This window comes from Bos javanicus, chromosome 19, assembly GCF_032452875.1.
Source record: "Bos javanicus breed banteng chromosome 19, ARS-OSU_banteng_1.0, whole genome shotgun sequence".
NCBI lineage: Eukaryota > Metazoa > Chordata > Mammalia > Artiodactyla > Bovidae > Bos > Bos javanicus.
Genome location: NC_083886.1, coordinates 23855910 through 23871161, shown reverse-complemented (window position 1 = coordinate 23871161; position 15252 = coordinate 23855910).

Genomic DNA, 15252 nt, shown 5'->3' with positions numbered 1-15252 from the left:
ATAATTTGGGAAATTTAAAAAGTTAAAACATTTTGTTCTTCCCATCCTTTCTCGAAGCACATGTGTATTTAGATGGATATGTACAATGTGTAGATATATATACCTAAAAAGCTGACTGTATACGCCATAGTCTTATGTTCCTGTGGACAGTGAAGTTTTAAGATAATAAGGACAAGCGTGGTCAGTCAGTCATAGAGTATGCTGCCTTGAACCCAAATGCACAGTCTAGCTACTGCTGTATACATGGCAGAATATCAACCTAGAGGTAAATAAAGGCAACCACTGCAAGGGAGCTGTGTTTGCTGTACACACACTTAACAGCAAGGTGATTTAAATGTGTTTACACTTTTTTATCAATTAGAAATAAAATCTTTGTGATAGGTAGAGTTGGATTTCTTTACATAGCCTGGAGTGCTCCTAACAGTCTTGTATTTTGTGACCCTGATCTTCAGATTAAAGTCTATTCCTCTTACAGAAGTGAAGAAAGAGGTGGCCCTGTCCACAGATGAAAATATGAAAATAGTCTTCCAAAGTTTTGCAGGAGGAAGCTAAGAATTTGGAACTCGACTGCTACATATATGAAGAAAAAGAAATGGGGAGATAAGGTAGGGGGCCAAGAAGAACTGCTATTAAGAATCGAGGCTCAAAGAGCAAGACTTAAGGATTCTGTTGGGATACAGGTCGAAAGCGAGCTTAATTTGCCTCCACTCAATTCTGGCTTAAATGCTGCTTTGTCAAGAGATGTCTTCCCTGATCTCAAGTCCCTTCTCAGCACTCCTCTCAGATTATTATTCTTTCTCTGATTTTATTCCACCTCTTCCCTTAGACTATAAATCAGTTCCATCAGGACAGGAGCCACGTCTAATTTGTTCATCATCTCCAGAGCCCAGCACAGAGCCTGACTCACAGCAGAAAATATATACTTGTTGATCAAATAATGTTTTTCTTGGCAGGATTTGAGTCTGGGGAATAGGGACCCGGCTGGTTACCTCTCAGCTGCTCTCTGCAGCACCCCTGCTCTTGGGTATGGTCCATGGCGGAAGGTTCATTTTTAATTTTGGTTAAAGTAAAACCCGATTCCGTAGGTCATTCTGCTTCTGAAATGTGAAATGCTTGACAAAGCCCAGTCTTGAGAACTCTGGTGCTTCCATGTTTTGTTTTGCTTTTTCCCCCCATAGGAGAGGTGAATGGATCACTGAAAGGGAAGCTATATTCATACAATGAAGACCATTCACTGGTTGTATTGTAATTTCTAGTTTTGGTGATATTTTCAAAAAGAGTGAATTAACAAAAATGTCAGAATTATCTTGTTCTACAATACCAGTAATAGAAGCAGCTTAACAGCCTAAACAATACTGAGTAGCTGTACCGTATCCTGTTGGCATTTAGGTCTTTCAATAACAGACCTCAGAGGCAGCAACTCCAGAAAGCGCCTAAGGGAGGCAGGGCCCTCTTGAATTCTGTGCATTGTGGTAAACGGCCCCGCTTTAATGTCAGAGTAGGTAGAAAGTAGACAAAAGTGTCCCAAGTCTGAGGCCCAAATCGTTTTATGAGCCTTGTGATTCAACAACAACAAAAGAGAAAGCCAGGTACCATCCCCCAAAAAGAATGCAGGCAGAGGAAACAGTTTATGTAAATTCTTTGGCCACATCTTTTCTCTTACTAGAATCAAGTTCTACTTTCACTTTTTCTTTTCAATAAGAAGTTGCCCCAATTTCTTATTTCCCTTGTTAAATAAACATGCGTGCAGGGTTAGGTTTATGCCTGAACCATCTCGTTTCTTGTTCCTTAGCAAGCTCTGCCCTTTGATCAATGGCAGGCCTTTTTGTTTTCACAGCAACCAACATTTGCATAAGGAAGAACCAGGGGATAACATGAGTTGTTTGGGATGGTTTGTGGTAAATTTCATCGTAATGCAAAGATAAAACACACAACTTGGTGGGCTAGCAGCTAGAATTTGGACCAACAGGGTTGACTTTTTCATCTTTCTAGTGAGATCTGTTTGATAGGTACTGCTTTTAGCTATCAAAAAAACTTGATGTCTAGGGAAAAAGGAATGCATGTAATGATCTTTTTTTTTTTTTTTGCATGTAATGATCTTTAACTCTCCCTGATCAGCATTTTCAGTAGCAGTTAGGATATGGTTTATGTGTGGGTACCTGTTCTTCTCAAGCAGAGATTATTGATCCAGAATCTTGATCCCTAGGGAATCCATGGATAAATTGATATAAGGGGTGTGGTAGATGCTCCCTCAAAGCCATAGTCTTTTCTTCCTGTGCACACTATGATTCCCAGGCTCCCTTGCATTGCACATGACCATGTGATGGAGTGCAGCCAATGGACTATGCACAGAAGCGCCTGCACCACTTTCAGCCCTGGCCTCTAGACCCCTCCTCTAGGAGCTCCTCCATGCTCTTCCTTTCTATCAGGCAGGAATGTAGATGACACCCAGGCTAGAGCCTTCATCCACATGAGAGGGGCAGCTTGGCTTGATGACCAGCTTGAAAATGTGCAAGTGTTAGTCACTTACTTATGTCTGACTCTGTGACCCCATGAACTGCAACCTGTCAGGCTCCTTTGTCCGTGAAATTCTCCAGGCAAGAATACTGGAGTGGGTTGCTATTTCCTACTCCAGGGGACCTTCCTGACCTAGGAATTGAACCTGGGTCTCCCACGTTGCAGGTGGATTTTTTTTTTATCATCTGAGCCACCTGGGGAGCCTGGTGACACACTTAGCTAGCAAAAAATAAACTTTTGTTCAACCATATGTTTTAAGGTTGAATTAGCTAGCCTACTCCAACTAATACAAAGGAGATGAATAGGTGAGAGGTTGACCATCTGGTAGATGGTTAGGGCCACATGATGCCAAAACTTTGTAGAAATAAGATGCTTCAGATACCTGATAAGTAACTTTTTAGTGTAAGTATGACCTATGTAATACCTGAAATTGAAATTTAACTGGGCATCCTGTGTTTTTATTTGCTAAACCTGGCAACTCTATCCCTGGTCTCCCCTTTAGAGAAACATTGCTGCAGGGAGGCTGCTCTTTCCTCCAGGGAAATTGAATTCTGAAGCAAAAACAATCCATACCAGGACAGCTGGGGCCAAGCAGCTCCTTCCAGAGCTCCTGTTCTTGTTATCTTTCTAACTGTCCCAAATGTAAGGCTTCTTGATGACCTCTCATTTTATTACTGTCATCCTCTTGCTGTACTGAGTCTTCTCTGATCACGCATCTCCCATTTTTGGACTCTCCTCTTTGAAGATTTACCAACCCGTTAGGCTCCCTACTGTCTTTGCTGTCCCAATCAAATTTCTTCTCATTTATTTTTGGTCATCTGGTTCTCAGTGTTTCATTTTGCCAAGATCTGCTGTCATATGGGGTTACCATTTTCATCACCTTGGCTTCTCACTTTTTGGACCACCTCAAATCCATTATCTTGTACTGTGATATCCCTGGAATCTTAAAACATCTTACTCTCTGATCACTACCTTCTAGCCTTTCTGTTCTCTCACTGTCTTCCCAAAGCCCTAGTTCTTCCATTTCAAGGCACTTTCTAGTCCCTAAGCTCCTCAACTATTAGCCACCTGCTATTTTTTTTTCCAAAGATGAACAAATGAGTAGAATATTGTCCAGTCTTAGATATATCCAACTGCCTAGTGAACACCTTTTGGATATCTTGAAGGAACTTCAAACTCTTTAATATATTCCAAACTGAATTCATTGTCCCTTCCCCCATCAGTCCTTCATCCATATCCCCTGTCTCAATGGCACCATTTGGCTAAGCCAAAAACCCAGGACCATCTTTTATTCTTCCTCTGGAGAGTTCATCCCATCTGTAGTCTTACTAAGTCCTAACTCCCGACCATCTAAAATCAGTCCACTTACCTCCTTCCCAACTGCTGCTGCCTTAGTTCAGATGCCAATGTTTCTCATCTGGATGACCTCAGAAGTCACCAGAATGCCTTTAATTTTGGCTCCTCCAACCCCTTTGTTATGTTTGTTGCAGCCTTAGTGAGCATTCTGTAGTTTATAATAGATTATATTCTCCCTCAGCAGATACCTAAATTCCCTCTACAGAAGATGCAGAGCTCTGTATGTTAGTTCCTGCTCCTGTCTCCAGCCTCCCCTCTCTTCACTTCCCTTCTCTACTCTGAGCTCTAGCCATGCTGCATTTGTGTCCTTTCTTTACCTGACCGATCCACTTGCTCAACCCTCAAGGCTTTTGTACAGTCTTTATCTGTCTCACCTTCAGCTACACTAATTACACTCTAATTTGGCTTATCTATCTGTTCCATGTCTTCTCTTGGCAATATATGCCTACAGTTGTCACACTGAATTGAAATTGCCTGTGCGTGTATCTGTCACAAGACCAAGATACATCATCATATTTCCAACACCTAGCCCTGCTTGACACACAGCAAGATACCCAGAGTGTGTATTTTGAACAAAAGAATGAACCTCAGGATGGGTGGGCTAGATATCATCAAAAGTCAAGAGGGAGCGTTGGGTAGTAATATTCTTAGGGATTTAAGGTTACAGTGTCAGCTTTTGCTGTAGGATAAACCACATCGGTACGTGGTGAATTAAAACAATCCTTTATCTTGTAATTCTGCAGCTTAGCAGTTTCCGTTTGGTTCTGCTGGACAGTTCTGGTCTGGGCTAATTTGACATATCTAGCATCTAATTGGCTGGGGGCTGGCTGGTCTTGAATGGCCCTCAGCCAGCAGAGTTTAATCTCTGCTTCCTGTGATCTTGTATCCTCCAGCAGGGTAGCCTGGACTGGTTCTCATGGCTATTGACAGGGTTCCAAGAGAACAGATGGAATCACACAAGGCCTCTTAAGGCTTAGCCTTAGAACTGACACAATGTCTATATAACACTGCCTTCTCTTGATCAGAGCAAGTCCCAAGGCCAGCTCAAATTCAAGGAGTGAAAAAATAGACTCTTCCTCTTGATGGGAGAAACTGTTAAGTTCATACTGCAAAGGGGTGTGGATATAGGAAGAATGACCAAATCCAGCCATTTTTGGAATATGCACAGCTACCCCAAAGAAACTATTTGACTAAAATACGTGAAGAAGCACACATTACTAGGAAGCATCATCACTGGGTGAGTCAATACCCAAATGTCCATAGTTTTTCTTCACTTTATTTTGTAATTTGAACACTGCATGTGTAATCATGATTTTTAGTACTGCTAAAGTAGGTGTTTGGAACTGGGCTATGGGAACTTTGGGAAGAAAGGCACTTGGAAAAATGGCACTGAGAATGAAGAGTGACAGGAAGCTTCATATGGAAAGGGACTGTGTCCACTTTATTAACTTTTATCTGTAGCACCTCACCTGATTAGGACATGGAAAGCACTCAGCAAATATGTTGAATGGATAAGAGTAAACCTCTTATTTACTGTTATAAAGGAGAGCTGAACGTCTCATCTTAACCAACAGTGCTGCTGCGTGTAGATGTACAAGTAATTCCCTTCCCAAGGACATGCCAGGCAAGGAGTGAAGTTGAAATCCAGCCTGTACTGTGGTAGCTAAGAAACAGTCCCAGTCCCTGACTTGGCTTTGTCTGCCTGCAGGAGGCACCATTTGAAATTCAAAGGTACATTTTGCTTGCTAAGCAGTGAGCCCCTAGGGCTGCATCTATGTGGAAAGGACACTTATTTTTTATGTCTTACAAAAGTTCCCTCTGGGCTAATAAGGCCCTGGATACTCAACCTAAGGGTAGCGGAGAAATGGTTACTGGGAACATGAGATGGCACGAAATGCACAAAGCAAGAAAATGAAGAAAACACAGGAAATATTGCACAGAAATATGAAGAAATGAAGTTTCTTGCATAGAAATATGCAAGAAAATGAAGAAAGCACTTGTTCTTACAAGTGGGTCAAAATGAATGAGGGATTGAGAGAACCAGGAGCAAGAAACAAACAGACTTAGGTTCACATGTCTGAATTGAGTTCAGAAACCAACTGAGAGTTAACAGAGAGACCAGAACACTGAAGCACACAAAATATGATTTGTTTCTATAAAAGGCAAATCTACAGAGACAGAAAATAGATTAATGATTGCCTGGGGCTGAGAGATGGACTCAAAATGGGTTCAAAGTTTCATTTTGATGTGATGGAAGTGTTCTAAAATTAGATTGTAGCAGTGATTGTACAACTGTAAATAGATAAAAGTCATTGAATAGTATACGTGAAGTGGGTGGATTCTGTGGTATGTAAATTATATCTCAGTAAAGCCATTTTAAAAACATTGTCTCTTCAATGTGAGCATCACTTAAAAGCAAACAGGACATTGTCTCTGATGTGATACAACAGGAAGCTCCCAACAAGCACCACCTCTGAGGTATTCAAACCCCCCAAAATTGAACCTGACTCTAATCCAGCTATTAGTTTACAGAAAATAGGAATAGAGGAACAAGTTAAATAACACCACAAAGAGCTGAAGAAACAAATCCAGGATGTGAGATACTCTATAAAACAAATGGTCCAGGGATTTCCCTGGTGGTCTAGTGGATGAGACTCTGCATTTCCACTGAGCTACAGTCAGCTCCCAGTCTTGTTTTTGCTGATTGTATAGAGCTTTTCCATCTTCAGCTGCAAAGATTATAATCAATCTGATTTCAGTATTGACCATCTGGTGATGTCCATGTGTAGAGTCTTCTCTTGTGTTGTTGGAAAAGGGTGTTTGCTATGACCAGTGTGTTCTCTTGGCAAAACTCTGTTAGCCTTTTCCCTCCTCCATTCTGTACTCCAAGGCTAAATTTGCCTGTTACTCCACGTATCTCTTGACTTCCTACTTTTGTATTCCAGTCCCCTATAATGAAAAGGACATCTTTTTTTGGTGTTATTTCTAAAAGGTTTTATAGGTCTTCATAGAACCGTTCAACTTCAGCTTCTTCAGCGTTACTGGTTGGGGCATAGACTTGGATTACTGTGATAATGAATGGTTTGCTTGGAAATGAACAGAGATCATTCTGTCATTTTTGAGACTGCACCCAACTATTGCATTTTGGACTCTCTTGTTGACTATGATGGCTACTTCATTTCTTCTAAGGGATTCCTGCCCACAGTGGTATATATAGTGGTCATCTGAGTTAAATTCACCCATTCCAGTCCATTTTAGTTCACTGATTCCTAAAATGTCAATGTTCACTCTTGCCCTCTCCTATTTGTCTACTTCTAATTTACCTTGATTCATGTACCTAACATTCCAGGTTCCTATACAATATTGCTCTTTACAGCATCGAACTTTACTTCCATCACCAGTCACATCCACAGCTGGGTGGTGTTTTTGCTTTGGCTCTGTCTCTCCATTTTTTCTGGAGTTATTTCTCCACTGATCTTCAGTAGCATATTGGGCACCTACCAACCAGGGGAGGTCATCTTTCAGTGTCCAATCTTTTTGCCTTTTATGAAAAGGGATTCATGAGGTTCTCAAGGCAAGAATACTGAACTGGTTTGCCATTCCCTTCTCCAGTGGACCACGTTTTGTCAGGATTACATCCTTATCCCTGGAACTTGTTACCCTATATGACAAAAGGGATTTTGCAGTTGTGATTAAATTAAAGACCTTGACCTGAGAAATTACCCTGGATTATCTTGGTGGGCCCAGTGGAATTGTAAGAGGGACTCAAGAGGAATCAGAAAAAGGAGATTTAACAATGGAGGTTTCAATGAAGCACTCCAAAGATGGAGGAAGCGGAATGCAGGTAGACTATAGAAGTTGGAAATGACAAAAGGTGGATTCTCTTTTTGAGCCTTTAGAAGGAACACAGTCCTGCTGTTGATTTTAGGACTTCTTATCCACCAGAACCATAAAGAGTAAATCTGTTGTAAACGACAAAGCTTGTGATAATTTGCTACAGTCACGTATTTGTGAATATAGCCTTTTGGTTCAGTTGAATTATTTTTAGCACAAATTCCCAGGAGTAGGATTACTGGATGATGGCTGTTACCACCATAATTATATTGCTTTCTAAAAGACATTTACGAACTTTCAACACTGCTAACAGAATAACCTAGAAAGTGTGGCTTACCATTGAATTTTAAAGATAATTTAGTATGCTGCTAAGTATATCTCCAATAGCATTGTGAATGTACTTAACACTACTGAACTGTATACTTAAAAATGGTTAAGATGTTAACTTTGTTATGTGTATTTTACAATTTTTCACTTAAAGAATTTAAAAATGTTAAGTATATCTCAATCACTTTTTTATTACTAGTAAAAATTAATCTTTCTGTTTTGTTTTTACCCCTTGAATTTCCTCATATATGAATTATCAGGTTATATCCTGTGCATATTTTATTTATTGGATTTACTGTTTATTCAAATAGTTTTTCCTTTCAGTGCATTCTGAGCATCCTTTCTCAGATCTGACAGACATTTATTTGATTGTGTTTTATACTAGCATTTTGATAAGCTGGTCTTTAAACCTACTTTATTAAGTCAAAAAAATAATTGGTGAATGGCATAAAGTGTAGACCTAACTTCTTTCTAACATACTCTTATCCTCAAGCCACTTTTACGATAATCCTTTCTTATTCCTGTGTTATGGACTCTTGAGAGGTTTGGAAGCGATGGGTTTTACAAGTAATCAGGAGAACAGCAGGATCTTGACGTGAATCAGCCACAGAAGTAGAAGGATGCAGATGCGATGGATGGCTCACGTTCCGGCGCCTCTCTGGGCCCTGGACTGGAGGACTGAGCAGAGACGGCAGTAGTGAGGGAAGGTGCAGGGGAGCCACCATACTTTCCTATTTTGGCATACACTCCGATTTAGTAAGATCATGGGTATTTTCCTAAGGACCAAATGGACAAAGCAATAAGTTGCTGGGCTGAAGAAACTTGCTTGTAACCCCTGGAGAACCTGCCAAAGAACTCTTGCAGGTATCCCCATGATATCCAGGCACTGGCTGCCTATCATATATATAACTAAAAAGAAGTTATTCCAGCGTTGCAACCATGGTTCCATGTTAGGAAATCTATTAAAACAATTAGCTGTACATACTAATTAATGAAGAAACCACAGCTCATGAAAATGGAGCCTGATGGGACTTGCCTGGCAGTCTAGTGGTTAAGAGTGTGCTTCCATTGCAGGGGGTGTGGGTTCAATATATACGTATATAAATGGAGCCTGAAAAAGCATCCAGTGAAAATCAACCGTGATTTTAAGTAAACTCTTGCCAGATTAGAAGTAGAAGGATCTGGACTTCCCTCATGGTCCAGTGGTTAAAAATCTGCCTGCCAAAAGAAAAAAAAGAATCCACCGGCAAATACAGGGGACGCGGGTTCAGTCCCTGGTTCGAAAAGATTCCATATGCTGTAAGGCAGCCGAGCCCATGCACCACAATTACTAAGCCTGAGAGCCACAACCTCTGAAGCCCATGTGCCCTAGAACCTGTCCTCCGCAGCAAGAGAAGCCACTGCAATGAGAAGCCCATGCACTGCAACTAGAGTAGTCCCGGCTTACCGCAGATGTAACAGCAACAAAGACCCAAGGCAGCTAAAACAAACGAAGGAGAAGGATCTCTTTAACTTGATTTTCAAAAACCTGTTTATCAGATCACCCTTAATGGTGAAATACTAGAGATATTCCCATTAAAATCAGGAATTCAACAATAATGCCCATTAAATGATAATACTGATATCATTTACGATACCAATAGTCTCTTAAATATTTGGAAATAAATTTAACTAGAAATTTGTAAGATCTCTATAAATCTCTCTTAATCTAACTATGTAAATTAAAATCATTTAAAAGAGGGAATTCCCTGGAGGTCTAGTGGTTAGGACTCTGAGCTTCCACTGCAGGGTTTGATCCCTGGTCGGAGAACTAAGATCCTACAAGACACATCATGATGAAGGAAAAAAAGATCATATAAAAGAGACTTGAAAAAAGTGGGAGAAATATATTCTTGAGTGGGAAGACTCATTGTTGAAAAGATTTCTAATTCTCCCCTAATTAATCTATAAACTCAGGGTAACCTCAATCAAAATCAAAGTGAATCCTGGGAGAACTTTTTAAGTTAATTCTTCAGTTCATCTAGTACAAAATAAGTGAAATTTTCTAGAGAAAACTTACCGTACCAGATATAAAAACGTGCTCTTAAGCTGTTGCAATGAGTAATATCATTGAAATAAGGGATCAACAGCTCTAAATACATTTAGAATCAGATATAAGAAAATTTGGCATATAGTAAAGAAGGCATTTTCAAATCAATTTTTATATTTATTTATTTTTGGCTGTGCTGGGTCTTCGTTGCTCTGCAGGCTTTTCTCTAGTTGTGGAGAGCGGGGGCTACTCACTAGTTGTAGTGGGTTTCTCATTGTGGTGGTTTCTCTGTGGCAAAGCATGGGCTCCATGGTGCGCAGGCTTCAGTGGTTGCAGCACGTGGGCTCAATAGTTGCCCCGCGGCATGTGGGACCTTCCCAGACCAGGGATCAAACCAGTGTCCCCTGCATTGCAAGGCAGACTTAACCACTGGACCACCAGGGAAGCCCCTCCACTTTAGAAGTAATGAACAAACCATAACAGCATTAGGTTTATTGATTTTTTAAGGTCTACCTTTCCAACACACACAATTTTAAATATATTAAAGATCTAAATGTTAAAAGCAAAATTATAGTAGAACAGGAAGAAAGAACAGGTGGATATTTTTGTTCTGTTGAATGTCTAGAGGACTACTGAAGCATGATACAAAACTGAGAGGCCCAAAAGGAAAAAGACTGAAGGATGCGACAACAGGATATTTGAAGTTTGAAACTTCTTCAGTTTAAAAGTCAGCATAAAGGACAAATGACAATGAGAAAATGTTTGCATCATATTTAAGAACCAAAGGGGGTAGCATCTATAAAATAAAGAATTCCTGTACACAATAAGAAATAGACAACTAATAGAAAAATGAAGAAGGTTAGTAATAGACAATTTATAGAAAAACACAAAATCCTCCACCTCATTAAAACCCCAAAAAGGCAAGTCAATGAGACATAATTCTCATCTCATCTACCAAATTATCAAAAATTTCAAGTATGATAAATCTGTGTTGGAGAGGATGTAAGAACCTGGCAGTCTCAAATACTATTGGGTTATGTGTAGATTCAGTTAACATTTCTGAAAAGCAATTTCACAACAACTGTAAAAATTATAAAAAGTGTGCATACACAGGAGACTTCTGGGCCTTATGCAATATTCTGCTTCTGGAACGGGATGCAGTTTATGTGAGTTACTTTTGGGGAAATATTCAGTTGTGCATTTAAATTTTGTACACTTTTCTGTTTGTATAAATTGGTATAACATTTACCAAAAAAGTGTGCATACTCTTTGACTTAATTATTTCCCTTCTAGAAATATCCTTGTATATGTGTAAAGATAGAAGGGATTTGTGTGTGATTTGTAGAAACAAAATATTTTAAAGAGCTTTAATGTTAATCAATATAGGATTGGTTAAATGATGTAACACTGGTTTAAGAGAATATCATAAAGCTATTAAAAAGAATAAGGTATCTTCATAGATACTATTGGAAAGATGGCCATGATATATTAAGGGGAAAAAGCAGTCTGCCTAACTATTGTAGCAGTAAATCATTCTTTTAGTTTACCTTTTTTAGGCTGTAAAAGTAATACATAATTCAAGAAGTTTTGAAAATAAACAAGCTAAAAATAAATCATCTGTAATCCCTAAACAAAATTTATTTTAGCATTCTTTTAATGTATTTTTCTAATCTTTGTTCCAAGTATGACTGTATTTTTACCAATGCAATAATACTAAATATGTGATTGTATTTCTTGATTTTTATACTTAACCATATATTGTGAGAATTTTTCATCAGATTTAAACTGTAAAGTTGATTCTATTTATTATATCAAAATGTAAAGATGATATATATGTGTGTGTGTGTGTATATATGGTAAAAATTAAAGTCAAAAAGGTATAAAATAAAAATAACTTATTTTTACAAATAAAAACACCATACCTTGAAAAAGAAAATAAGTCCTAAACTTCAAGCTCCTGGAGGCAATGACTAATCATATTTTTTAACGTCTCATTTCCTTCGTGTGGTGGTTAGTACACTACCACAGATCTTGTTTCTATTAAAGCGGATTTTTCAATAAAGTTGGGAGACTTCTATTTAGGGGTGTGATCGATTGACCTGGCAATGTTGGTGAGTGCTGACCTGGCGATGTTGGTGAGTGCCCATCACCACAGCAGCATGAGAAGTGCAGTGCCATACTTTGGGAGCCGCCCTCAGAGAACCATGAATTTTTTTTATCTGTTCATAATCCCAGGTGCTATATCAAAAGTGTTTCTCTTTATATTTTTGTTTCCCTGTCAACAATTTCTGTCCCTTTTAGTTCTGTCAGTTGAGAGAACAGGCAGTATGATCAGGGAATCAATCTAAGGTTTAAGATTTCTGCCTTTTCAGTCGTTTTTGAAGTGTCACCTTCCTATAGACTTTAGTCAGTCGTGGGAAACAGTGTTCAGGGGAGAAGACCCAGTGGTTAAAAAGATGTTACTCCTAATCTCTGCGTGTTCTGTGGTCAGCTTGGCAGCACAGATGGCTTTGTAAGGTGGGGTGAGTTTTGCGAACCTGGAACCTACTCAATCAGTTATTTGACCACCCTTATTGGGGTCATCACCCCAGTTAAATAATCACCTTGTACCTTTTCACATATTCTCAAGAGAACCCTACACTTACAGCTTCCACTTTATTGTCTTTGTACTTCAACCAAATGCAGTCTGGCTTCCAACACCCTTTTGAAACTGTTCTTGAATGAAGGTCAGTAATGACCTCATTGCTATATCCAGTGGCTTTTTCTCAGTGCTAATCTTGATGTCTTTGCAAAATTTCATTTGACCACCCCTTATTTTTGAACTCTTTTCACTTGTATTTTATGACACTAACTTCTGGTTCTCACTCAAGGTTGAACCATAGAAACATGAATAAATATAGCTAACATTCATTGAGTATCTTTTTTTTTTTTTTCTTCCAATCTCCCACTTAGTTCTTATTTGTGTGAGGAAAATACCACTGCCATTTTACAGGGGAGAAAACGTGTAAAGAAGTTGAGTAATCGATTCCCATTGCACAGGTGATAAGGAGCCATGGAACCCAAGGAAGAAGAGCCCATCTACCTTAGCTGCTGTGACATGTCTGGGAGCCATTTCTTGTTGTTGTATAGTCCCTAAGTTGTATCCAACTCTTCTGCGACCTCATGGACTGTAGTCCACCAGGCTCTTCTGCCCATGGGATTTCCCAGGCAAGAATACTGAAGTGGGTTGACATTTCTTTCTCCAGGTAATCTTCCTGACCCAGGGATTGAACTTGCTTCTCTTAAATTGGTAGGCGAGTTCTCTAACACTGAGCCACCAGAGAAGCCCATGGAGAGATTTCTAGAGGTCAGCAAATTTAGCTGTTTGACTTCATTTCTGCAAAAAAATGCCATTGGGATTTTGATAGAGATTGCATTGACTCTCTGCAATCAAGTGATTGTAGATCACTTTGTGTAGTAATGTTATCTGAACATTACTGTTATCTTCTGATCCAGGAACACAGAGTATCTTTCATTTAGGTCACTTTCATGCACATATGCCGCACCGTGTGGTATGTGGGACCTTAGTTACCGACCAGGTAACTGGTCGGTATTGAGCCCATGCCCTCTGCATTGGGAGCAGGCAGTCTTAACCACTGGACCACCAGGGAAGTTGCAACAAATATATATATATATATATATATATATATATATATATTTTTTTTTTAACAAATATATTTTTAACTCAAGTATAATTGATGTGCAATATTTCAGCTGTACAGCAAAGCCAAATCAATTATATATATATAACTTTTATTTAATATATATTCAGACTCTCTTCCAGTATAGGTTATTACGAGATATTAAATATAGTTCTCAGTGCTATACAGTAGGTCCTTGTTTATCTATTTTGCATATAGTAGTGTGTACCTATAAATTCCAAATAGAAATTCCCATTTATCCCCCACCTTTACCATATTTACTGAACACCAGAGGTGAGTGCCTAGATCTGATCCCTAACTCCTACCTGCTAATTGAGATACTTACTTCTCAATCCCTCAGGTTTCCTAAGGATGGGATGGCTCAGTGAGACCTGCTGCATCACAAAGATGTGATGGGCACGGGGCTAAGGGAGGAACACCTGTGCAGGCAGTGTGCATCTCACAGGTACATTTATTCATGCTGGGAGGACAGCACAGGTTCCCATTTGACACAGCTTGCTAAAACCTTCAACCAGACTGATGTTCTTTCCAAGAAAAGCTGGTTAAAGATGACCATGAGTAGGCGCTGAACTAGAAGATTTCAAAGCTTTTTTTTATCAGTACTCCTGATTTTATAAATGATAAAGCCCATCAACTCCATTCCTACCCAGATCTCCTGGTAAACTTGGGTACAGCATGGCTTCATGGGGATCCAAATATTTTTAATAAAGCTTTGAAGTATGTGAATGTAGGACCAATGACACAGGCTTCCTAATATGTGAGATCTTTCTTTTCTTTTAGATCTTTTTTTTATATATTTTACTGAAGTATTGTTGACTTACAATGTTTAAGGTGCACAGCAAGGTGATTCAGTTATACATATACACATATTATTTTCAGATTATTTTCCATTATAGGTTATTACAAGATACTATAGTTCCCTGTGCTATTCAGTTATCCTTTGTTGCTTGTTGCATATCTATTTTTAAAATTAGAAATCTAGCATTCTATTCATACTAAGTCAAACAAATGGAATAAAAATGTCCTAAATTTTTTAGCTAGGCAAAGATTCATAAATTTTATAAAATATGTATTTTTAACATAATATTTGTGTATATACACAAAAGCTTTTCTACTTGATAAAGCCTTGACAACATAAAAAAAAATTGGAAAACATAAACTAGCAACTGGACTATGTGATTAACTTTTATCTCATTTCACTTTTCTATTTCATGTTCAGTGCTCCCATTTCATTTATAGATCCTTCTTTTTAAGTTAGACATTTAGGTTTCGGTCTCGGGTCCATCCCTGGCTTACACTAGTGGCTGGATCTGCTGGGGGCTGCCCTTGGGGCAAAAAAAAAAAAATAGACATTTACAGCTATAAATTTCCATCTTTGCACAATTTTTGCTGCATTTCATACTTTTTGGTATATTGTATTTTCATTTTTATTCATTTCAAGGTATTTGCTAATTTTCCTTGTGATTTCTTTTTCGGCCCATAAGTTAG